Genomic DNA, 25,581 nt, shown 5'->3' on the forward strand with positions numbered 1-25,581 from the left:
AGGCTTGTTTCTAGTTTGAGGCTGATTTGAATTAAGCTGCTATGAATATTCTTATCAAGTCATTTTCTTGAGATATATTTTCATTCAGCTTGTGTAACTATCTAGAAATGGAATTGATTGATCCCAGTGTTTCTGAAAACAAAAGACAAAATTATTTCCAGTGTTTATAACATAACACTTTCTAGAAATGTATAGGGATTCTGATTGTTCAACATCTTGCTAAATTTGAGGTTGACATTCTTTCAAATTTTACTTATGTTAAGACACATATTGCAATAACTCCTTGCAGTTCTGAGTTTTACTTCACAATGTTTGATGACATTGATCACTATTTTATATTAATATTTATCAGTGTATGCCTTTGTTTTTGAAGTTCCTATCCAAATTGTCCTCCAATTTTATTAAAATTAACTTGTTTGTCTTTTTCTCATAGGCTTTTAAGATTTATGAAATTATTTACATACTGTGTTAAATATATTTTTATGTATATGTAAATGGCAAGATGTTCCGGAATGTCTTGGAACAGCAGATACAATAGAGAGCTGAAATGAAGGCAGTCTGCCCTTGATAGCCAGTCTCTATTTCTCTTTTTCCACAGAGTTTGGCTGTTTTTCTGAAGTTTCCACCTTAAAACTTGCAGGGTATAAAACCAGAGTAGGTTGAAAAAGTAGTAGCATGTATGTCTTTACAACAATTGTCTAAATGTTTCAGGGAAATGAGATAGGAAATGGAGACTGGAAGTTAAAAAAAATTAGTAAGATGTCTATAGTGGCAACGCAGATAGGAGAAAGAGGGATTAAGGTCTTCCTTAAGCACACTTTTAAGGTCATACAGAAAAGTTGAGAGAAAAAGACATTCAGATGTGAGAATCAGTATCACTTAGGAGTGAGGGAACATGAAAAGCCAACAAAGGCAGATTTTATTGATGAAAAAGTTACAGCTAAAATAAAAGCGGCAATTAGTGCCATGTAACCAGTTTAGGAAAAAGCTTGGTTATGATTTTAGACTGTTACCTAATTGAATTGAAGACATATATTTATATTTTGCATTATTGTATATGCCAGGAGGGCATGCTTTACTCATCATTGTGATGTTCTCCTGGGCATACCATGGTGTTCAAATTCTTAAGGGGAGGATACTGTGATTTCTTGAGCATTCATGTTTGTTAGGGATGTGATTAATACTTTGAACATACTGTCTTATTTACACACCTCAGAAATCTTAAATGATAAATGGCATTTTTCCATCCCTAAGGATGCCAAATCTAGTTATAAGGGAGGTTAACTATTTCAACAAACTATTAATGACAGATAATGGTAGAGACATTCTGGACCTGGTTCTTTGCAATACTCTGTCTGTTGCAATACAATCATTACAGCGTCGGCTGAGGGTAGTTTGATGGAGAGTTGGGTCAACGATCAATTATTTCCTGGTACTTATTGACCGGGGGTATTTCTACTAATTAACTGACATATGTTTCTGCATTAGATATATAGTTTGAAATTTTCTACAGTCAAGAAAGAACTAGAACAAAATTATTTTTCTTTCTATATACCTTCTAGGACAGGACACTTCTGGTGACTGACTATGTTAGCACTCTAGAACTCTAGTATTGGCTCTGATAAGGTAATTGAGGTTAATTATGCAGGTCTCTCCAATCAGTTTACCAGTTAGTTTATGTAATTTTTGTATTTACCATGACGCTCTGATCCCATTTTTTCCTAGAAAGTTTCTAAACTTTATATTTCTATTGTAAATTATATCAGGCCTTATAAACATTATAAACCCTCATATGCAATTTTCTTTTCCAAATTTGTTACCATACTGTATGGATTTTAGCCCAATTGCATAATTTGTCTTCCTCTGAAAACCACAAAGTTATGTAAAGAAATTATACTTGGGTAGTTTCAAGAATTGCAATTGTTATAGTACTTCCAAGCTATTTTAGTTTCCTAGGCTGCTTGCAGTGGCTACCATGAAATCAGTCAGGTTGGACAATGGGAATCTGTTTGCTCACAGTTTTGAGGCTAGGGAAAAGTCCAAATCAAGGCAACATCAAGGTGATGCTTTCTTCCAACTTCTGGAGCTGGTGACCAGTAATCCTGGCTCCTCCCACACATGACAAGACACCTGGTGGCATCTGATGGCCTCTCCCTTCTCTTCCTGGTTTCATTAATTTCAGCTTCTTGCTTTGGTGGCTTTTTCTCTCTTTGTCTGAATGTCATTTTCTTATAAAAGGCTACATTAATAGGATTAAGACCCATTCTGATTGACATGGACTGAAATACCCTCATCAAAAGGTCCTACTTATAATAGGTTTACACCCACAGGAACAGGCTGGATTTAAGAACATATTTTTCTGTGTTACATACAGCTCCAAACCACCACACAATGTAGCAAACTAGCTTGGCATAGTTTCATGAATGCCTACAGGAGAACCAACACTTCCGGGTCAGAGAAAAAGGATTCTATTACTGCATGAGCTTCATGTTCTTGTTGGTTTCTTATGTCTCCAAAGTTCTGTAGGGGCAGCTTGTTGGCACTATATACATAATTATTTTTTTCACAGCTGAAGAAGCACAGGCTTAAGGAACTTAGATCTTTTATAACTGGCTGCAAGCAAACTGGTTTGATCTTTCCTTGAGAGGGATATTAACACTAAACAAACTTCCTCTTTTGTTTAGAGGGTGACACTATTTCTATCTGCCAAGCCTTTCACTATATGAAGAATCTTGAAAAGAACAGTCTAGAACAAAACTTGTCATTGTCTCTGCTCACAAGCTGTGCAGAAATGCAAGAGCCCAATGGAGAATTGTATCCCAATAGGTAGCAGTTTAAATTAATGAGAAAAGCTATCTTGTATCTGCTCATTAAAAGTCATGCATCAGCTAGTAAATACTTATTCTGAGTAAAATTGGTTCAAAAATAATATGGTTCAAGTAATATTCGTTCAAATAATAAATACCTTATCTTTCAATTAATGCTTCTTTTCAGGCCAACTGTGAGTGATTTAAAAACAAAGCCATTTCTGAACTATTCAACCAGAAAAAGTAATTATATTAAAAGTTCAGTAATTGCTAAAAAGAGTTTATTTTTGTCATGCACACCTGTTTATATAGGAATTTCTCAATATTTCAAAGTTTGTATGTACAGTCAGCGCATCATTTATTTCAGTTCTTCATCTTAAAAGTAATGTTTGGATAAGGTCTCTTGTAAATAAAAATACACTCAAAGTAGTGTTCTACATTTTCAGTTAGAGCAAAATATCAAATCTCTATTTATTAAAGAAGCACATTCCTTATTCTGCCTATTTAGCATAAAGCTGCAGTTTGTAACCAATTAGATATTTTGGAAAGAAAGCTACCACTATCCTTGTTTCTGTGTGTACATATTCTAATATCCTGCTGATTTCATAATGGGGTGTATACATGTCATTCAATTAGAGGCTCTCAACAATGCTGTTATTTACATCAAGCTGATAAGGTCAGCAAAGTAATTGCTGTAATTTGGTTGGCCAACAGATTGATCTAATTCTGCAATGATAGATAATGCAATGCCCCATAATTGGATAAAATTATTTAAGGCTGGACAAGTTGTTTACTGTTTACTTTAGGTTTGGGGGTTGGTCCCTTTTTGTTATTGTTGTTTGCTTCTTTGTTTCTTTGTTTTTAAGGGAACACAGGCACTTCTTTTATACTGACAAGAGAAACTCGTTATTTCTGGTCTGTGAATACCTGTTTTTCACCTGTAAAAAAAAGTAACATTTTTCATTTTATTCAAGTTCTGAAGAGATTTTCTAGTACTTGACAGGCATCTTATTTCTTTTGTACCCCCAGTTCAACCAGAAGTAATCATCGTATGATGACTGAGCCATATGTCAATGTATTGCATGCCCAGCTATTTATTACATTAGTGTGAAAGTAGTTCAATCTTGATACCACCAAATTGTCTAGATAATTCTGTCAACACTTCCGAATATAATATTTCCTATAGGTTTCTGTTAACTTACCCAACAATTTATAATTTCTGGCACCATTTTATGATAAATATGTTCTCCCAAATATGTAGAATGATAATAAGATACTTGGATTTCTTAAATCAAAATATCTTACAGAAAAAGTAAATACTTGAAAATTCACCCAATTTCTCTGAAGGGTCAATTTGAAAAAATTGGGACACTCAATTTGATGCTAGGACTATTTTTCCAAATTTGCTTTTTTATTCAGCAGCAGAAATGTTGCATTCTTTATGCTTTTTTTAAAACTATATAGACTTTTTCACTTTAATACGATAATGAGTCATTCTCCACTCAACCACTGTCAAAGCCTGACACTTTTACAACCCCTATTACCTCTGCAGTACACTTACATTTAATTTGCGGGGTACTACCTTATGGTGTGTTCGTCCTTAGGAGACACTGAGCAATGAGATAAATTATATTAATGTGGATGTCTTTCAGAATTATAGAAGATCTTGGGTGTGTTGTCTGGAGATGCAACATTGACCGCAACAACAAAAACATCAATTGTAAATCATGAGAAATCAGTGTTTTGCTTATTTGGAAATTAGAGAAAAGGATAATAGCAGACAACTGGGTACAAGTGGGTGCATGAGAAGCAGCAATTTAAAGAATACAAATAGTAAGAATATAAGATGGAATGCATATATATATTTGCATACACACACACACACAAACACAGGCACTTACACACAGAAACACATATAACAGAAAGCAGAAAGCAACAACTACAGGTTATTTGAAGCAATTTAGCAGCAAAACCAACACGGATGGCAATAGTCAGGGAAATGAAAGTCACCTGAAGTAATAAGCTATGCCTTAGTAATGACTGACCATAGCACTCTTCTTTCAGTTTCTTCTAATTTGCATTCACTTTCGTGTCTTATTACATACTTTACACTGCATGTTGATTGACTTAAAGGTGATCTTCATATTATTGTTTAATACTTGAATCAAATATCCATGGTTTGGCTTTTTCTTTTCTTGTGGATTTTATATATTACTGCATGTGCTCAGTACTGAACTTTTGAGTGTTATTTTTCATCCATTGAACTTGACTTATTAACACTGACTTCAATCTGTTAATGAATATGTTTGGGTATTTAACATTTACTTGTGAATAATATTTAGAGCTACTGGGAAAATACAGAGTCGCTTCATACTGATCGAGCACTATGATATAGGGATTAACGCAGCTGATCAAAGGTGAATAGGGATGAAAGTGAAAACAGACAATAACACTCCCTTAATCAATTCCCAGACTTGAGATAGTTAAGATAAAGAGTCCCTTGAATGTATGGAAAGCTGTGTCCCCTTGGGGAAGGACCCTGCTACACTACCAAAATGTATGCTGCTAATTTTCTCCCAGCCTTCCCCAAAGATTATCTAAAAAGTTTGACCAGGGCAACTGTACAACGGGGAAAAGAAAATGATCAGATATTTGGGGGATTATTAGATCCTGACTCAGAAGCAACATTAATTCCAGGGAACCAAAATGACACATGGTCCACCAGTCACAGTAGGGGCTTTTGGAGGTCAGGTGATTGATGGAATTTTAGCACAAGTCTGTCTCACGGTGGTACAGTAGGTCCCTGAACCCATTCCGTGGTTATTTTCCCAGGGGAACTTTATTATAGCAGCCTCGGCAAACTAAGATACTAGAATAAATTAACTTCCTGGTTTTCCCTAGAAAGTTTGGATGTATGCCTATTTTCCTGTCATTTTGCAAGTAAGTACTTCTTTTTACCATCAAATGTATTTTGGTTTGTGTGATAAAATACAAGCCACATAATTTATAGCAAGTATTATTTTCTATCACAAATCTATTATCTTCCCTGCATATTCCTTGTTAACCTACTCAGCTTTTTCTATTTCTCTATTTTTCAGGAAAGGAGAGTATATTGCAGGCCTACTGGTAAATCTTGAATATCATATTGGAAGTATATCCTCAGGAAGTAAATCTTTCCACATGGTTCAATACAGCACAAATGCCACCTAAGGACACTATATCATAATTAGCAAAACAGGCCAAAATCCTCCCTTTAATTATTTTCCTTAACGAAACAGGAAAACATTTGAACATGACTATGCAAATAAACTTTTCTCCCAGAAATGTATGTATCTATGTCCAAACTTCAGGAATTCTGGTGTTAGAATTGATGGCTCTGGCTTTTACTAGACCCAGGGAATATTTTGTATTATTTTTATTATAAAATAATATCATAATTTGAAATAAAATTATTTAAAGCAGTTTACATAGGGTTCAAACTTAAATCTAATAACATGAATATTGATCAAGCATATACTTAACATTTTTTTTGTTCAAAAAGAAAGTACTAGGTTGCAAGGGTAGTTCAGTGGTAGAATTCTCGCTTGCCATGCGGGAGACCTAGGTTTGATTCTCAGACCTCGCTTCCCCCCCCAATAAAAAATAAGCAAACAAACAAACAGAAAAACAATCAAACAAAAATTCAACAAATGGTGCTGCAATAATGGGATACTCACATGGAAAAAGAGTGAAATATGACCCTGCAATTCAGCATACAAAAAAAAAAGTACTACAATCTTGTTGCGTGAAAAAAACTTAAATTTGTAAAACTGTAGAAAATAATTTAATGAATTGCTGAGTATCAACTAGCCAAAGATATTTTCACAATTTTATTTAAAAAATATCATTTAAATAAAAATATATAATACATACAAAATGAAAAAAAACATTTTACTCTCTCAGGCTCCTCCTGTCCCAACTTCTCCAACACAGCCCTCATAAACATTGCAGGTGTCTTGCAAGTCCACCTTTATATGTTTATTATGTAAAAATACACACGTAAGTAATCATAGTTACCATTTGCTTTAGTTGTCACCTTTTAAAATTTAAGTTTAACATTTCCTGCCTTCTGTTATGTTAGCCAGTTTTCCTTTTTCCCTTTTTTTTCCTACACTGGTTTGGAAATTATTCATTGTCTCTTTCTCCTATAAGTGGTTAGGCTTTAAAATTTTAACAATCATTTATTAATCAAAGTTGCCCTCATTTTACTAAATTTATAGAAGGGTGTTAGAACACTTTGAATCTGATCAACTTTTCCCATTTCATTTTTACTTTTAAATCCAAGATACTAGAACAGATATACCTCTTTTTACTGTACTACACTTATTTTTTTTTTTGCAGATATTGTGTTTTTTACAAATTGAAGGTTTGTGGCAACCTATGTTGAACAAGTGTAAGATACCATTTTTCCAGCAGCATGTGATCACTTTGTGTCACGTTTTGGTAATTCTCACAATATTTCAAACTTTTCATTATTATTACATCTGCTATTGTGATCTGTGATCAACAATCTTTGTTGTTACTAATGTGATTGATTGGGAATACCATGAACCATGCCCAAATAAAACAGTGAACTTATAACTGTCTGTGTGTTTTGACTGCTACACTGTATTAGTTAGGGTTCTCTAGAGAAACAGAATCAACAGGGAACACTTGCAAATATAAAATTTATAAAAGTGTCTCACATGACTGCAGAAATGCAGAGTCCAAAATCCATAGGGCAGGCTGCAAAGCCGATGACTCCAATGGATGGCCTGGATGAACTCCACAGGAGAGGCTCACCAGCCAAAGCAGGAATGGAACCTGTCTCCTCTGAGTCCTCCTTAAAAGGTTTCCCATGATTGCATTTAACATCACTAATTGCAGAAGACACTCCCCTTTGGCTGATTACAAATGGAATCAGCTGTGGATGCAGGTGACGTGGTCATGACCTAATCCTATGAAATGTCCTCATTGCAACAGACAGGCCAGCGCTTACCCAATCAGATAAACAGGTACCACAACTTGGCCTAGTTGACACGTGTCCCTAACCATGACATACACCAAGGCCTTTCCAATCTTTGTCCCTCTCCTTGGGCCTCTCTACTCCCTGAGGAGTTTGGAGGAAATTGATTCCAACTCTCAAGTATGACTTTGAGGGGAAATTAGGCTAATGTATAATCCTACAATGGTCTCTAAATGTTCAAGTGGAAAAAAGAGTCACACATCTTTCTCTCTAAATCAAAAGGTAGAATTGATTAAACTTAGTGAGAGAGGAATATCAAAACCTGAGATAGGCTGAAAGCTATCTCTGGTACCAGTTAGCCGAATTGTGAATGCAAAGGAAAAGTTCTTGAAGGAAATTAAAATTATTATTCCATTGCTGATATGGAGAAAGTTTTAGTGGTCTAGATAGAAGATCAAACCAGCCACAACATTCCCTTAAACCTAAGCCCTATCCAGAACAAGGCCCTAACTCTTTTCAGTTCTATGAAGGCTGAAAGAGGTGAGGAAGCTACAGAAGAAGAGTTTAAAGTTATCAAAGCTTGGTCCATGGGCTTTAAGGGAAGAAGACAATTTCACAAGCTAAAGTGCAAGGTGAAGCAGCAAGTGCTAATGTAGAAGCTGCAGCACGTTATCCATAATATCTAATTACAGATTTTCACTGTAGATTAAATGGTCTTATATTGGAAGAAGGTGTCTTCTAGGACTTTCATAGCTAGAGGGTAGAAATAAGTGCCAGGCTTCAAAACTTCAGAGGACTGGGATAATCTCTTATTAAGAGTCAATGCAGTTGGTAACTTTAAGTTGAAACCAGTGCTCATTTACCATTCAAAAATCCTAGATCCTTTAAGTTTTATGCTAAATCCACTCTGCCTGTGCTCTCTAAATGGAACAACAAAGCCTGAATGACAGCATATTTGTTTATAACATGGTTTACAGAATATTTTAAGACTACTGCTACTCATTGACAATGCACCTGGTCACCCAAGAGCTCTGATGGAGATGTACAATGAGATTAATGCTGTTTTCATGCCTGCTAACACATCGTCCATTCTGAGTCCATGGATCAAGGAGTCATTTTCACTTTCAAGTCTTATTATTGAAGAAAAACATATCACAGGGCTATAGCTCCCATAGATAGTGATTCCACTGATGGATATAAGCAAAGCAAAGTGAAAATCTTTTGGGAGGGATTTACCCTTCTGTGCCATTAACAGCATTCATGATTTATGGGAGGTCAAAATATCAACATTAACAGGAATTTGGAGGCAGTTGATTCCAACTCTCAAGTATGACTTTGAGGGGTTCAAGACTTCAGTGGAGGAAATAATTGCAGACGGGGCGAAAATAGCAAGAGAAGTAGAATTATATGTGACTGAATTGTTGCAGTGTCATGAGAAAATTTTAACGGATGAGGAGTTGCTTCTTATGGATGAGTAAAGAAAGTAGTTTCTTGAGATAGAATCTAATCCTGATGAAGGTGCTTGTGAACATTGTTGAAATGACAGCAAAGGATTTAGGATATTACAAAAACCTAGCTGAAAATCACTGGCAGGGTTTGAGAGGATTGAGTGAAGTTCCAATTTTGAGTGAAGTTCTACTGTAGATAAAACGCTATCAAATAGCATCGTATACTAAAGAGAAATCTTTTGTGAAAGGAAGAGTAAACTAATACAGCAAAGTTCACTGCTATCTTATTTTAAGAAATTGCCACAGCTACCCCAACCTTCAGCAATTGCCCTCCTTATCAGTCAGCAGCCATCAACATTGTCAACACCTCCCACCAGCAAAAAGATTATGATTCCCTGACAGCTTAGATGATGATTAGCAGTTGTCAGCAATAAAATATTTTTAATTGAGGCATATATATGCATATGTATATACATATAGGTTTATTTTTAGGCATAATGATATTGATAGTTAATGGGCTATAGTATTGTGTAAATATAACTTTTACATGCAAAAACCTTATGGGTCTCATTTTATAACAGCATTCGCTTAATTATAGTGGTCTGAAAATGAACCTGCAATATCTCCACGGTATGCCTATAATTAGTGTATACAGCCTCTTTTTCTTTTTTAGATCTTCCAATATTTTCAAATGGCGTTATGCACCATTGTTTCTTGTCATTCATTTTTCTTCCCTCACATTTCATTCTATGTACATTTGTTATTACCTCCCTTAGCAAGCAACTCTGATCGGAAAAATCCATTGTTAATCTGAAAATGTTTTCATTTTGTCTGCAATCTTGAATGATAATTTACCTTGGCATAGAATTCTAGGTCTATAACGTTTTCTCTTCAACATTTTAAAGACATTATTCTGATTTCTAGACACATGAATTTGCTGTTGAGAAATCTGTTGTGTTTGGATTGAAAGAGGGTCTCTTTTTGTTAATTTAATCTGCCATATGGCCCAGAATTGCTCATTATTTCTTTAGTTTGCACAGTGGCACCTGGTACACTTAATACTTTGTTGACCAAACAATTAACTCAATCATTTGAGCAAGTTGGATGATTAGATTGAATACTGATGATGACAGTCATGGGACAGATACGTTAACGTGAAAAGTGAAAGAAGAAAATGGACACGTGCTACTAGTCAGCATGAAAACTGAATACCTAAATAATTTATAATAGCATCAAATAGAATAGCAACTGTTTAGTATCTAAGTGTCTAAATAGCAGAGTTGTATGTCATTTTCCACAGATTGGTTTTGCAGACACTAATCTGATAAACCCATGCTTGGTGACAGGAAGCCAGGGAATGAGGAAAGATGTGGGGAATCAAAACTAAAACCTGAAAACTAGTCACATAACTGAGTTGCCTGCCTGAATGTAGAGCATAGACACAGGAAAGTCTTAGCTTCTGCCCCACAGAAACAAGTTTCCTGAGTGCAAGCCTCTAAATCAAAGGCCTGGCCCATTTTCCTAAGAGTTCCCTGGTTGAGAGGGCACGCAGGGCTTCCCAGATGGGAAGATTCAATAGTTCCATATATATATATTTTTTCTTCAATCCCTCAAGGGATTCCAGTAACGCCTCCCAATTATCAGCCCACCACAGTCTGAGATGTGTCCTGGCATTACACTGAGCTACACAGAATTACAAGGCCTTGTTCCCACTCTGGACCCCAGGAGTCTGGGTCATTCAAATGAGCTATCCAGACAGGTTGATTTAGATTGTGTGTTACAGGAAATTTAGGTTCTAGTCATAATAAGCTTTCCTGACTTTTGTTTCATACGGTAGGTGAAGGGCTAGAGAACATACACTATCATCTTTTACCCAACATTCTGATTTACCTTAGTCCCAGCCAGATTGGCTTGGTTTTTAACTCCAATTGAGGCCTGATCACCTCTTCAGTTGCATTACCTGTTATTAAACACAGTTTTGCTAATCTTCAGAACTGCAGCACTCCATCTCTGGAAGGGGACACCGAGTTACTCAAAGCCCTAGGGAAATACCAGCTGATACACATATAGCTCAGCATCTCAGCATCCAGAAATACACTTACAGCTTCAGACTAAGTGTGGCTGCTCAAAGGTTTATAATCTAAGCTCCAATTTTCTCACAAATATTTTCTGAAAGAGACCTTAGCATATTTTTTTTTTTTTTTTGGTCTGGATTACTTTTCACAACACATTGTCCATTAAAAGATGCCGAATAAAATAAGGCATCAGTGGCCAAGAACACATTGTCCATTAAAAGATGCCAAATAAAATAAGGCATCAGTGGCCAAAAGAGATCTAGTGGAGTCAAGAGGCTACTGTGGAGGCAGCTCTTATGCAAGCTTCAATTAGATAGTGCTGACTATCACAGTTTGATAAATCCCAACCAGTATCACACATATTGACTCTTGAGAACACCTAGGGATTGAGCTGAGACTCTATAAAGGTTTCATGCACTGTTTGCTTTCCTGCAACCTACAATTCCCAGAGGGTTTCTAGGTCAGATAAATTCCGAAAACCCAGAGGGACAAGCCTCTCCAAGATTGTGAATTGATTACATCCCCCTATCCTTTAGGGGCAACACCCCTTCTCAACATGAAAATGTCAGAATGGGTGTTGCCCAAAGATCCCTATAGATTGGGAGAAAGAGATCCGAGAAGGAGGAGGTATAACAGAGAGAATGGGATTTAACAAACAAGTATGACTGCTGAATCACTACATCACTAAATCACTACCCATGTTTAGGAGCAGCACAAAGGAAAAACCTGAAATGGTGGAATGGTAGCTCATGACAAACTCTGGGATCTGTTCTGTGACTACTTGTCAAATGTTCTTTGAAGATTGTTTTATTCTTTCTTTGCATATATATTTTACAATAAAAATTGTAAAAAAAAATTAAAATGTAAAACCTTGTAACAAACTATAAGCCCTTTGAAAGCAAATTCTGCACCCAATCAGCCTTTATATTTCTAGTGTCTAATTCTGCACCTGAGACAAAATACATGATCAGTTTTAATTGTATTGTAATTGGATTCTTTATCTTCCACCCCCAGAGTCCCAGTGCTCTTTGGTAGGGAGGTAAAAGTAGTTATATCATTAATATTAAAGAATTAGAGGGTAATGGGAAAAGGCATAATATTTTTGAAGGACAAATGTGTCTGATGCATAGCCAAATGTGTCTATGCAAATATATTTTTATTAAATAAAAAAATAAAATAAATATAAAATTTAGGGTCAAAATACAATGGAAATTATTTTAGTCAAATCATTTAAAAATCTAAATCTCATTTTATTAGGGATAGGTAATAATAATGCCTCTCCTGAGTAAACCTTAAAGTTGTGAGAGATTATTTTATAATATATAATATGCTTGTCAAAGGATTAGCTATATATGTATATATATATCTCATAATTTCTCTGATAGCATCATTTATTCTGGATCATTTGTATTTATACAAAAGGACATCTATGACAGACATTGCTTAATTCAAAACAACATATCACTTGATATTTAGTGAGTGACTTTTTTTTGGTATTTTTCCTTATGGCAAATATTGTGGCCATAACATAGCAAAACTGATCTTATGATATTCCTGATTAAAATCAGCTTAATTTTTTTTCTGCTTTCTCACAGGCTTTGCTATAGCTTTAGGATGGCTAGGTCAGTGATTCTCCAACATTAAGTTCTATTGAAACACCAAGAAGTCATGTTAAAATTCAGATGCTCCCCACCAGAGTCAAAAACTTTTATTTTAACAACATTTAGATTTACTCAGTTCTGAGTTTCTTAAAAATAGCAAAGTTTAAGAAATTCCCCCAATCCCACCCTTTGTGGTCCAGAAAATAGCTTACTGCAAAGAATCACCCTTCCCCATGTCATTTAGATAAGACGTAAGGATGTCCCATCCTGCCATTTAGCTATTACACAGCCAGACATACACCCTCCGATTTCTCATTCCTTGACTCATAAATGATTAGCTGAACTGCTTGTCCTCTCTGATTGATCAGAACAAAATATGTGTAAACCAAATTTTGGTTTAGTTTCTCTCCTTCCTCCAGGCTCTTGAGTTCTAAGGGCACTTCCCAGGAAATAGACTCCTATAGCACTAAATATTCTTAGCTCTACCCTCTGATCACGCCAACCTTTCATTCCACTTCCCTACATTCAGTGCTTTTTTTGTTTTTGGCTTAACTCTTGAGACATTAACAGAACTTGTGGCCAAAGTGTCAGAGCATTCTCCCTACTACAGTAGACAGATTCCTCTGTTTTAATAGCTCCTTTTCCCCTTTATAGTAATCCTCTTGAATAAAGTGTCTCCTTACTATATCCAGATTTTTTTTAATTTGATAATTCCATAGATTTGAGGTAGGACCCAAGTATTTCCATTTCTCACACGTTTACATGGGAAACTGATACTCCTGGTCTCAGAACTACATTTTAAGAACTACTGCTTTTGGACAAAAATGGGCAACTCAATAAATTAATGAGATGGCAAGTATTACTTGCCAAACAGTACTTTAATAACATTAAGTCTATTAGGTCAGTGACTCTTCATAACAACTTTATTAAGTAGTATGCAATTTATGTACATTTAAATAATTTGCCTTAAGTCACACAGCTGGTAAATGTCTAAATTCAGATTGGAACCCAGGCAGTCTGGCTGCAAAGTCTTTGTAGGAGACAAGAACCATGTACTTTACCATGACACTAAATTGTTTCTCAAACATTTGTGGAATTTATATGAGTAAACCTCTCACTGGACTTTGTTCCCTCTACTATTTCTCTTCCTTCTGATAGAGTCCCCTCAGCTTTTCCCCTTATTTCAGATTGCTGCTGGAATGGATATTTTCTAAACTTTTACTGACCCTTTGTTACCTTCCTAAACTGATGGATTTTAAATCCCAGATTAAACCTGGCGGTTATCAGAAAATATTACTTCCTAACCATACCTCTCATCTTCATTTCTGCCATGTTTATTTCCTCTGAAGCAAGAGCAATATTTCTGTCCTCATTTTCTGCTATTCAATCTTATGTCTTTGTGGCTTGGATTTCAGAATTATTTTCCAAAAATACTATGCTTTTTGATGTTCCTATGTTTCCTCTTTGTCTAACTGATGAACAATTACTCATCTCTATGGCCTTAAATCCCATACTATCTCCTCTCTAAAGATGCCACCTTCTCCCTCAGGCAGTTATTTGTTGCTGTTTCTCTGTTTGTACTGCAAATTCACATGGCAGTGTCAAGCAATGTGCAAGAGGTGTCATAGAAAAGAGAATTATGCATCATATTGCAAAAGTATTAAGATAGACATGATGAAGGGTCCCAGTTTCACTCCTTTTGCCTTTGACTCTTGCCTCCTTTTTCTTTTCAGCTTTTTGTTGCTATTACCTTTTCCCCTGCCCATGAACAATGATAAACTACAGGGCTTGAGAAAAAGGAAGGAAAAAAAAAAAGTCTTTAAAGAACTATTACCAGTTATCAAGATGAGATTGCATCAGTGAGTGATATCAAAAGAGAGGGATAAAAAACGAACAATGTCCAAACATTTCAACTGCAAGTTTTTCAACAGTTCACCGGAGCATACCACAAGCACACCTAACCCTTCTTTCTCCTCATCTTAAAAATGTCAAGCCTGGCTTTGACTCAGAGAGCCCCTAATAATAATAATCAATTGCTCCCAATGTGCATCTGCTGTGAATAAAGATTGCAATTGCATTTTTTGAGTCAGATAAATTATTTTCTTTTGAGAAGACAGAACTGTAAAGCTGATTTCCAAGTTAATCATTGAATAGCTGATTAATTTAGGGAAAAGTTAACCCACACTAGTAAGTTTCAAGTTTTATCTTTTTGAAATGTTGATTAAAAATTAAATAAAACAATGCATGTAAAACAACTGATAAATAATCTCCTTGCTCTTTATTTTTCCACTGTTTCCATTGTTATTTGAACATGGGAATAATTGATAATGTCTTACTTACCCTTAGTCTCTTTTTTTATGCCCTTTATTGGAAAGAAACCTCTCAATAGCCAGCATACACTTTCCCAAACACACACAGCTTCTCCTTCATGTTCATTGAAATGATGTTTATTATATGCTCATTTCTAAACCTATCCTTTCATAGGCAAACACATGGCCGTAAAGATAAGGACGGGATTATCCAAGTATGACTGGGAGGGGGTTGTATTAGAAAAGAGGAGGTGGGGGTAGGCAATCAAATTGTTGCAACAAAACTCTCTGGTCTTCACATTTTCCCCTGGACAATCTCATCCATCTCTATGTATCACTATATTCCTACTAAAAAAAATAGATAGAGAAAGAGGAAGAGATAGAAAGAAAGCAAGTTATGCAGATCATTTCAAAATCTATTTTTCAAATTTTAACAACTGTCCTGAATTACAGATCTCAATTTCCAGTTTGCATATATTCTCAATGAGACGTGCAACCAAGAGTAATGAATTAACAGATGTCAAAGTTAGTAGGTCAAAAACTGAAATCATATTTCTGTTTCAAATATGTTCTTCCTTAGAACTTACATTTTATGAAGGGAATTACCCAAGGAACCCAGTTAAAACTTGAGAGACATCCTAACTCCCTTTTCGCTGGCCCTAAAGCATCAATTGATCATATCATCTACGTATTCTACTTTATCAAAATATCTAGAATCTGCCTCCTTCCTGCATCTCCATTGCCTTTGTTCAGAACTTCCTTATTTCTTACATGGCATTTTACTAGTAATATTTTAAGCAGTTTTCCTTCTAAAATGTAAATATAACTTTAACCTTATTTATCAATTGCTATAGTTTAATGTCCAACTCTTCTGTCCCTTTTGTATATATAATGTGCTCTGGTCATATTGATGTATTTGAGATTCCTTGAATACCTTTTGCCCTTTGACAAAATATGTTTTTTACACAATTTCCCACTAAAGGACCTACTTTATATTCACATTCTCTGCTGAGGAAATTTCTAATTACCTTCAGGACTCAGCATTAAACATATTTTTATTTCTTTCCTGATATCTTTGGGAAAATTAAGTTTTTCTTCCCCTGTATTCCCAGAGCAGTACATATTATATACATATATATACCATGTCATTTATCAAAATGTATCATTATGGCCTTTTTATGTTTCTCTCACCAGCTTGACAGTTCTACAATTTTTTGAGGTTCTACATGCCTGGACTGTGTATTGTTCAACTTTTTCTCCTCAGAGAAAAATACAAAGCTTCAGATGTAGTAAGCTCTAAATTAATGTTTAAAATATTTCTTGAGTCCATGAACACAATCCTTTCCCATTCCAGATGTAGTCCAGTGCAGCTAAACAGTGAAGCTTTTGGAAATCTGTGCAAATGTTTAAAATAGAAAGTTTTCATATATTACATTATTCCCAAATATTACTTCTCTGAGGGAATAGTCTTCTCTCCACGCATAGAAAATGGTCATCTTTCAGACAGAATTATACCAGACAACTTTATGTATATTGATTTTGCAATTGTTCAGGCTTCTTTATTAATCTATTACTTATTTTAATATACCAGATATATTGTGTAACCTTTTTATCAGACTCACAATTGCCACATTGAATTTTATAAATTTTAAGTTGTAAGAAAAATTTTCACCACAGGGTGGGAGATTTAAAATTCCAATTGCAAAGTCAACTTCCTCTACCCCAATGATAACTAGCTCAAAATAGTTCAGAAAGCTTCATTTCCTGGTGCCCACCCATGCAAAAAAAAAAAAAAAAGTTCAGAAAGCATACAGGAGGCAAATTATATCCTACCATAAGTTAAACCATTCAGCCACTTGGGCAAGATCCCTTTTACTGGTCACCAGTGCTTAAGTGTGCCAGGGACATCTGCTGGGGCTACTTTTGTTGCTCCCGAAAACTGTTGATCTGACAGGCAGCAGCTCCTGTGGCCTTATTGACAATGCAACTAAATATTATTACATCCATCAAGGACCTCAACTTCAGCCTGGCAAATTCCCGATTTCATTGGTTAGAGTGAAGACTTTGCACTGCTTGAGCATCTCATAAGGAATTGTTGTGTATCCCTGGGTGCTGTCACAACTGCTAAATAAAATCAATTCTTCTTTCATGCCTTTGGGACTCCTGCTGAGAACCACTGACTTTACTGGGGATCACTGTATCTGGGTCCATCTGAACCTTCTTGATTATCCAAGTGATTGGTGGGCAGACACCATTGCTGTTGGGTGCTGCCATCTCTCACTAAGACTCCATGGGCTTGCCAAATATATTCTCTGGAGTCTTCACTGTCCTGAAGTGGAGCTATGGTCCAAAGGGACGTACTTAATTTTTCAACATAGGTCCAAGCTGTGATAAGAACATTTGTTATGTCTCAATGTCAAACACTTCTGTGAACATTTCACTGTCTTACCTATGTGTGATGGTCAGGTTCACATGTCAACTTAGGCAGGTGGTGGTGCCCAGTTGTCTGTTCAGGCAAACACTGGCCTGTCTGTTGCTCTGAGGACATTTCATGGATTTAAATCGTGATCACGTTGGCTATATCCACAGCTGATTGCATTTGTAATCAACTAAGGGGAGTGTCTTCTGCAATGAATGATGCTTAATCTAATCACTGACAGGCTTTTAAGGAGGATTCAGAAGAGACAAACACTCTTTTACTTCAATAGCCAGCCTCTCCTGAGAGTTTGTCGAGGACCATCATTGGAGCTGCCAGCTTGCAGCCTACCCTACAGATCTTGGAGTCTACATCCCCGTGGTTACATGAGACACTTTTATAAATTTTATATTTGCAGATATCTCCGGCTGATTCTGTTGCTCTAGAGAACCCTAGCTAATAAACCATGCTTTCCTCACTGCTTCTTCCTCCTATAGTCTGTACTCATTCATGTATTCTTATAAAAGTAAGCCAAGAACTATGTTTAATTTTTAAACATCATGCTATAATCAGAATCCCTTCATCCTCTATTGGTTATTTAAGCATTTGCCAAATGTTGTTCATTGACATATTGTTGATCAGAAAAATTAGGACAGATATGACGTACTATATTCCTATCATGGACATGCACAATGTAAATTTAGGTTTGTACAAACTTCTGTGAAATGCTACAGCAGGGAAATTTAACATTTCTTTATTTTGTCCATGTATTTCACATTTATTTTACCACAGAATGCTGTGTATGTTTATGTGTTTGTCTGTGTATGATTTAATCATGCGCACAGAGTTGGTGTCCTATGGAAACACTAGACCAGGGCTTTCCTATGGGGCCTAGTTGTCGTCTCAACATCTTTTTCCCACCGAAACTAATTTCTCCTAGGAATATAATTAATTTTTCATGCAAAAAGTCTTCTGATAAATCCATCTCATAGGTCATTCTCTGATTAGTGCCCAGACATGGTTAAACTCTAAGAACATTAAAAAAAAGCTAGAATTTTCTCTTTCAGCAATATATGCCATATATAAGTACATAGGAATACGTACACATACATATATACAATATATGTAAATACACTCATTTTTGCTGTATTAGGGAAGTGATTTTTTTCTGAAGCTTACTATTACTTTGACCCTATAGAACAAATAAAGCAATACAAAATCTTCATTCTAATAAGATTTTTTTTTTTTGGTAAAAGTATCAGGTTGAAGGATTACAACTTTGGTCCATTTAACATCTCAGCCTTTGTCATATTCTGTCTTTTCTCAACAGGGTGTCACATCTTTGGTTAAGCTAAAAGCATCCCATCATCCAGTAAGAAGAATGGTCCATTTGATACCATCCAGCCTAGAAGCCTGGGGTACAGCCTTTTCACAGATGTCTATTTATGACTCATCTGTTCCCACATCTCTTTCTGCCAGCTGGGCTTGGGTAAGCTAGCTGGCAGTATGTGCAATCTCAGGCTGCCAGCCAGCAGGCTGCAGCCCCAATGCACTGGGTTATAAGCCTTATGGCTCATTTCCCTAAAGTGACCAGAAGACCTAGGGGACATTATAGAAATATTGGCTCTGGGAAGTCACTTCAAATTATATGAATATCAAGAAATTGTGCAAGTTTGACTTGAATATTGTCATATGAACCAAGAACAATTTCAAAAAGGTAGCTCAGACTAATTGTTAGAAGGCAGCTCTGTGTATATGACACCTTAGCACAGACAACATCTTGCTCTAACTGAGGAAAATATCAAGTGCATATGATGAACGAGGAAGGAAGAGATAATAAAAAGCTGCTAGTGCCAGTCAGGTATGGACAGGTAATATTTCTCCAGGGAGGATTCAGAATAAGCTAATGGTTGGCTCAGCATTCTCAGTTTGAGCCCTGCCTCATGTTCTGTTTTGCTGAATAGCCAGAAACTACTGACCTAGAATAAAGTCTAAGGTTACCTTGAGCATTCCATTGGCCCAGGTATTCTATAAACTATTCAAATAGATGGATATTTGTTTTTCATAGGTTTCCAGGTGGAATATGTTTCCTTCCTTTACTCTTATTTGCCATGGTTGAATAAAAATAGTGTTCAAGAAACCTTACTTGAGAGACTTCCAGGGAAGACGGCAGAGTAGGGGCTCCAGCACTCACTCCTTCCTCCAAAACACCCAGCTGTTTGGCAAGAACTGTCTTAAGCACAGTTCTGGGGCTCTGGAGGCCAGAAGAACACTATACAGCATCCAGGGAAGAGCAAGAGCAAGAGGCTGATAAACTAGTAAAGAATTGTGAATAGCTCTCTCTGTGCAATTGTGGCTGGCATGCATCCCCCACAGTCGGCCACCTTGGGATCCAGTCCCCGGTAACTACTGCTGTACAAAATGTACATTAAAAAAAATATTTTTTCCCAAGAATGGGGAGGGGATGCTGCCCAGCTGAACAATGATCACAGCTTTTGTTAGTGAAATCTGATTGCTGGGTCCCAGCTCTGATCTACTGTTTTAACCCACCCTAGACGAAGGTGGATGCAGCCATTGTTTCAACTCACACCTGATGGTGGGAAGATCTGGTGGAAGTTTGAAACCATACTGCCTCCTTAGAGCTGTGGGGAACAGACTGCTTAAGTGTGCCATTTGCTGGGCAAGCTGGGAAAGTGTAACATTTGGGAACTGTCGAAAAGGAATTGGCATCTTCCCTGACCCTCTCCCTAGGGCACTTTAGAGCCAGTCTGTGTCCCCTTCATGGATCTGTACCTCAGTTGTATCTAGGAAATTCTAACTTGGGAAAGTTTTCTCTGGGGTGACCTACTTCCCAGAATTTGCTCTCCAGGCAAAAGCAGCTAGAGGCAATGAAAGGAGTGCAAAAATAAAATTAGAGGTAAAACAAAAACAAACAGAAGAAATCAAGATTCCTGGAGAAGGAACAAAGGACAGGGAGCTTTCTCCTGAAAGTGAAACAATTGTACAAACAGTAAAATCTTAAAAACTATACTGCATAGCCAGGTCAAGAATCAGATGAAGAAGAGTTGTAAAACATCTGGTCATTTAAACACGGTTTACTCTAAAGGTCTAGAATAAGTTGAACCAAACTTAAAAGCAGAGCCTTAGCGAACAAAACCAAGCAACAATAAAACACTAAGCAGGAGAGAGAAATTAATCTTCAGAATAAACTCATCAAGATAATTAGATGCCTAAACATCAGCAAAACATGACAAGCCAAACTAAGGAAGAGGAAGATATAGCTTAGTCATCAGAGCAAATTAATACTTCAGAGGAGACAAAGAATTTGGAGCAATGCATCAATGATGTTCAAACAAATTTCCTAAATCAATTCAAGGAAATGAAGAAAAATACAGCTAAGGATAAAATGGATATTAGGAATACACCATATAAGAATAAAGATTTTAAAATTATAAAAAGTAACATAAAATAAATTATTGGAATGAAAGACACAATAGAGGAGATTAAAAATACATTTGAGGCATAATACAGCAGATTTAAACAGGTAGAAGAAGGAATGAGTGAACTAGAAGACAGGACAATGGAAGTCTAGCAGACAGAAGAACAGACAGAGAAAAAAATAGAAAAAGTAGAATAGGGTCTCAGGGATTTGAATGACAAGCACAAAGCACAAAACGTACATGGCATGTGTCTTCTAGAAGAAGAAGAGAAGGAAAAGAGGCAGAAAGAATCTTTGAAGAATGATTTGGTTTGTAATCTGTTGGACTGCAATATACCATAAACAGAACGGCTTTTAAAAAGTGAATTTTTGGGGCAATGCGATGGTGGCTCAGTGGCAGAATTCTCTGCCATGACAGAGACCCGGATTTGATTCCTCATGCCTGCCCATGCAGAAAAAAAAAAGTGAACTTATTAAGTTGCAAGTTTATAGTTTTAAGGCCATGAAAATATCCATATTAAGGCATCCAAGGAATGATAACTTAACTCCAAAGAGAGGGCCTGTGAAGTTTGGGGTTTGTCTCTCAGTTGGGAGGGCACATAGTGACATCTGATAACTTTCTATCTTGACCTCATAAGGCTCCCCCGGGGGCATTTTCCTTCTGCATCTCCAAAGTCTCTGATTGTGTGGGCTCTGTTGGCACTGAGCTTTATCCGAAATGGTTCCTTCTTAAAGGGCTTTAGTAAGCAAACCTACCTTGAATGGGTGAAGACACATCTCCATGGAAAGTACCTAATCAAAAGATCCCACCCACAATTGGGTGGGTCATATCTCCATTGAAACAATAAAAAAGATCCCATCCAGCAATATTGAATGAGAACTAAAAAGCATGGCTTTTATGGGGTACATCACAGTTTCAAATCACCACATTCCACACTTTGGACCCCAAGAAGACATGTTATTTCCAAATGCAAAATATATTAATTTCATCACAATATCACAAAGCCTTAAACCATTTCAGTAACAATGCAAATGCCATACACAGTCAGAAACAGTACAAAATCTCATCACAGTCAGCTACAGGCATGGTCTGTCCTAAGGCAAAACTCTCTTCTGGCTATGGATCTGTAAAACTTAGAACAAAATATTTGCACCAATATACAAAGGAGGGACAGTCATAGGATACATATTTCAATTTCCAAGGGAGAAACTGGATGAACACAGTGGTCACCTACGTATATAGAAAGTCCTGAAAAATCAACAACAAAGTAATTAGAGCAAATGAATTAGTTCAGCAAAGTAGTGGGATAAAAGACCAACATGCAAAAAACAGTAGTGTTTTTATACACTAGTAATGAACAATCTAATGAGAAAATCAAGAAACGAATTCCATTTACAATAGTAGCTAAAAGAATCAAATATCATGGGATTAATTTAACCAAGGATTAAAGGACTTCTACACAGAAAACTACAAAATGTTTCTAAACAAAATCAAAGAAGGCCTAAATAAATGGAAGGACGTTATGAGTTCATATTTGAAAGACTACGTATCATTAAGATGTCAAATCTACCTAAATTGGTGTATAGATTTAACACAATCTCAATCAAAATTACAATAGCCTATTTTTCAGAAATAGAAAAACCAATTTTCAAATTTACTTTGAAGGATAAGGAGCTCCAAATAGCCAAGATACCTTGAAAAAGAACAAAGTTGGAGGATTCATATTTCCTGACTTTGAAACATATTATAAAGCTACAGTGGTCAAAACAGCATGATAATGGCATAAAGATAGATATATGGATGAATCTAATCAAATTGAAAATTCAGAAACAGACTCTCACATCTGTGGCCAACTGATATTTGATAAGGTTGTCCTGTCCATTTGTGTTAGTTAGATTCAGTTGTCAACTTGGCCAGGTGAGCATACCCAGTTTTGTTGCTGCAGACATAAGCCAATGGTATGTGAACCTCATCTGTTGCTAATTGCATCTGCAGTCGGCTAAGAGGCGTGTCTGCTGCAATGAGTGACCTTTGACTTAATTGGCTGGTGCTTATATGAGAGAATGCAATGTAGCACAGCCTAAGCAGCTCGGCATTCTTCATCTCAGCACTAGCAGCTCAGCCCAGGCCTTTGGAGATGCAGAAAGAAGTCACCCCAGGGAAAGTTGTTGGAACCCAGGGGCCTGGAGAGAAGACCAGCAGAGACCATCTTGTGCCTTCCATGTAAGAAAGAACCTCAGTGGAAAGTAAGCTGCCTTTCCTCTGAAGAACCAGCAAAATAAATCCCCTTTTATTAAAAGCCAATCCATCTCTGGTGTGTTGCCTTCCAGCTGCTACCAAACTAGAACACCATTCAACTGGGAAGGACTAGGAGAACTTAATATCCATATGTAAAAGAGTGAAAGATGGCCCCCATATCTCACACCTATACAAAAATTAAATCAAAATAGATCAAAGATCTAAATATAAGAACCAGGACCAAAAAATTCCTGGAAGAAAATGTAGGAAAGTATCTTCAAGATTGTGTAGCAGCTAATGGTTTATTAGACTTTCCACCCAAAGCATGAGTAAGGAAGGAAAAAAAAAAATAAATGAATACAGCCTCTTCAAAACTATAAAATTTTGTGCATCAAAGGAAATAACATATCCAATAACAGTTTAATAACTAGAATATATAAAGAAACCCTACAACTCAACAATAAAAACAACCTAATTAAAAATTGGCAAAATACTTGAATAGACATTTCTCCAAAGAGGAAATACAAATGGCTGAAAAGTACATGAAAATACGCATAACATCACTAGCTAATAGGGAAATGTATGCCAGATCACAATGAGATATTATTTCACACCTACTAGAGTGGCCAGTGTTTAAAAAACAAAAACTACAAGTGTTTGAGAAATAGGAACACTCATTCACTGCTGGTGGAAATGTAAAAGGGTGCAGCAGCTGTGGAAGAGTCTGGCACTTCCTCGGTAAGCTAAGTATAGAATTGCCATATGATCCAGAAATCCTGCTGTGAGGTATATACCCAGAAGAACTGAAAGCAGGGATTCAAAAAAACATTTGCATAAAATATTCAGAGTAACATTATTGACAATTGCCAAAAGATGGAAGAAATCCGAATGTCCATCAACTGATGAATGAATAAACAAAATTTGGTGTATGCATATAATGGAATATTATTCAGCTATAAAAAATGAAGTCCTGATGCATGCTACAACATGGATGGACCAAAGGACATTATATTGAGTGAAATGTCAGACACAAAAGAACAAATATTATTTGATATTGATCTCACTATTATGAACTAATTATAATAAGCAAGCTCATAGAGTTAGAATCTAGAATGCAGGTTACCAGGCAATAGATTGGGCTTTAAAAAATGAGGATTTCTTGTTTAGCTTGTAAAGAATCTCTATTTAGGTTGATCGTCAAGATTTGGAACTGAATGGTGGTGATGGTAGCACGTTACTGTGGGTGTAAGCAACACACTGAATTATGCAAGTGAATGTGGTTAAAAGAGGAAACTTTAGGATGTGTATATTACTAGAATAAAAATTAAAAGATAAAGCATAGGACTGTATAGTACAATGAGCCCTATTTTCGATAATGGACTATAATTAGTGGTAAAGTATAAGAATGTTCTTTCATGGGTATAACACATGTATGATAAGGTGGTCAAATGGAATATTATATGGGAAAATACATCTAATGTAAATAATGGAAGATAGATTATTTTAATAATATGTTATTAATTGTAACAATAATTAAAATATTAATTATTGTTAAAAAGAATACAATTATTTAAAAAGTATCATCAATAGTAACAAACATTCCATACCAATATAAGGTGGTGGTGGGGTGGTAAGAGAATCCTGTAATTCATGCATTTTTTTAATTTCTCCAATTGAATAAAAGAGTATCTCTGTATTTCATAGGCATATGCAGGTGATACTGCAATGAAGTCAATTGAGTTTTATTTCCTCACTCCTTTAAAATATTAAAGGGGCTGCTATATGCCCCCTGGTGACAAGAGAAGCAGACTACGGAAACTAAACAAGAAATTTCAATATCTAAACCCTGCACCCACTTTTAATTTTCTCACCCCTTTTCAAATATCATACTAGTCTAATCTTGGTTTAGGATTAACAATTATGCTTTGTTATTTGAAGCATTAAAAAACATAATACTCAACATAACAAACATTATAAGCAAACCAAAACTTTGGCACAACAATATCTCCTTTTGACTCAGACACAGATGTCCTTTAATCCTCTGTCTTCTGTCATCTGGCTTGCATATCTCTTATTGCTCCAGCTTCCCTATGGCTATGAGGTAGCTTTCAGTTTTTCTCCAGTTAGCAGGGATGCTTAATCTCCATGGAAAAATTTGTATCTCCAAACATGCAGTTGCATTTTGTTTATCTCTTGTCACTGTGATGAGGGAAGACAGATGGTCTTACTATTGTTAGGTATTGACAATAGCCAGTCATGTTTT

The sequence above is a fragment of the Tamandua tetradactyla genome, chromosome 2 (assembly GCF_023851605.1).
Source record: "Tamandua tetradactyla isolate mTamTet1 chromosome 2, mTamTet1.pri, whole genome shotgun sequence".
Lineage (NCBI taxonomy): Eukaryota > Metazoa > Chordata > Mammalia > Pilosa > Myrmecophagidae > Tamandua > Tamandua tetradactyla.